Consider the following 2,312-nt stretch of genomic DNA (forward strand, 5'->3'; position numbering starts at 1 on the left):
CTGGTGCCAGGGAACATTGACTGTGTGCAGAGGGAGGGAGCCTGAGGGTCACACTCTCCAAGGGCAGGCACTTTGACACAGCCCTGGGTGAAGAGTGGGGAGCTGGCAGGTGGGGCAGGGGACAGGGCCACTGCTCCCCTCAATTCCAGCAGGGTGAGGCCTGTACACTCCATATCTGCCTGTGTGTTCGTTTTCAAGAGAAGCTAGATTGAGTCCTGGAGTGCTAAGAGCAGGGAGGGAGGTGAGGCAGCCAGAGGTTTAACAGCTGGGGCAGACAGGAGTCTGGAAGTATCGGGCTCGGACCAATTTTATAGCTGCCTGGCCTCAGGGAATTCCGCCCCTGAGTTTTCTCCTTGGTGAAGGGGAGAATGATAACACACCTCTGTTTCACAGGGTGACCCTAGAATTGAAACTGAGGCAGATAGGCTGGGCGTCGTGGCTCACACCTGTAATCCCAGCACTTTGGGAGGCCGAGGCGGGTGGATCACTTGAGGCTAGGAGTTGGAGAACAGCCCGGGCAACATGGAGAAACTCCATCTCTACTAAAAATACAAAAATTAGCTGGGCATGGTGGCGCACGCCTGTAATCCCAGCTAGTTGGGAGGCTGAGGCAGGAGAATCGCTTGAGCCTGGGAGGCAGAGGTTGCAGTGAGCCAAGATCGTGCCCCTGCACTCCACCTTGGGCGACACAGTGAGACTCAGTCTCGAAAAAAAAGAAAAAAGAACTGAGCCAGAAAACAGCTGTAGGAGATTCAAGGTCTGGCCCAGGGCAGGCCTCTAACGCACGCTTGCTGCCCGCTGCTCTTACCATAAAGGAGAGATGTACGCCCCACCGGAAGATGTATGTGAGATGGTGCTGCATGCTTGCTCAAGTGCTCCCATCAGCTCCTCTCTCTGACTCTTAAACTTAAAATCACTGGTGTGGGGTGTAACAGGGGACAGGGGACAACCAGAGGGGGAAGCTGGCCCAGGATGGCATGCACAGATGGAGGGAGCAAGGGACCACGCAGCCCACACCAGGATCACATCAACCCCACTAGGGAACAGATCCAGGAGGGAAAGTGTCCAAAGATTATAGGTCAGCAGGGAAGGGACGGCTTTACCACGAGAAGTGGCCCCCTGGGACTAACCTATATCGGCCATGTACTGATTGTCGCCATGTACACAGCACAGAGCATGTACCGTGTAGCAGACACTGCATTGAATTATTTGCATGTTGAATGTCATCAAACCTTCTGGCAAATTTGTGTGGTGGGGATCATTATGGGCATCGTGAAGACCAGAAAGGTGAAGTTTAGAGAGGATGCTAGAAGCCAACAGGAACTTGGGGGGACGTAGGGGAAATGGAAACAGGAAGGCGACATTCCAGAGGGAGTTGCTTGAGGAAGGGGAGTCAAAACTGTGACTTGGCTGCTACAACCTGGAATGATGGCTGTGGCGGTAGGGGTGGTGGGAGACGGTGGCACAGTCCATAGTGAGGAGATGAGAGGCGCTGGCCAACCATGCAATGGTGAGTTTCATTTCCAAGACATGGAAGCTTTTTATGTGCATCTATGTCATCTCTCCAGCTATTCTCTACCTGTTCATAAGCGTGGTGTCTTCTCAGCCCTATCCTTCACCTTTCACAGAGCCGCACAGCCTTTTGTGTATAACAACTACCCCATCAATGTATTCTGGTGTCATACATAGGATGAGGTCAGCCTTGGGCAGCGAAGAAGAATGGAACCAGGCTGCCTGGATTCAAACCTCAAATTCTGCCATTTCCTGGCTGTGGGGACTTAGGCAAGTGGCGTAACCTCTCTGGGTCTCAGCTTCCTTCTCCATAAACAGGGGAACAGTAATAGAACCTCCCTCATGAAGATGTCATGAGGATGAAATGAGTGGGTTGCTGTACAGCACTTCCAACAGTGCCTGGTACATAGCGACACTCTACACAGGTTAGAGATCGTGGTCATTGTTTTGGTTAATGCAGAGGGGCAGTAGCCACAGGATCCAGAAATTTCATTGGTCAAAAGTTCACCCCAGGCTGGACGCGATGGCTCACGCTTATAGTCGTAGGACTTCGGGAGACTGAGGCGGGCAGATCATCTGAGGTCAGGGGTTTGAGACAAGCCAGGCCAACATGGCAAAATCCTGTCTCTACTAAAAATACAAAAGTTAACCAGGTGTGGTGGCTGGTGCCTGTAATTCCAGCTTCTCAGGAGGCTGGGGCAGGAAAATTGCTTGAACCCAGGAGGCAGCGATTGCAGTGAGCGGAGATCGCGCAACTGCACTCCAGCCTGGGTGACAGAGCAAAACTGTGTCTCAAAAAA

General features: G+C 52.5%; 1 protein-coding gene across 1 annotated transcript in view; it reads right to left on the reverse strand.

The window, feature by feature from the left end:
- Positions 1-2,312, reverse strand: part of CD22 (CD22 molecule) — a 57,940-nt gene that overhangs the window by 54,776 nt on the left and 852 nt on the right. The window lies entirely within an intron of this gene.

Source organism: Mandrillus leucophaeus, unplaced genomic scaffold, assembly GCF_000951045.1.
Source record: "Mandrillus leucophaeus isolate KB7577 unplaced genomic scaffold, Mleu.le_1.0 Scaffold238, whole genome shotgun sequence".
Classification (NCBI taxonomy): Eukaryota; Metazoa; Chordata; class Mammalia; order Primates; family Cercopithecidae; genus Mandrillus; species Mandrillus leucophaeus.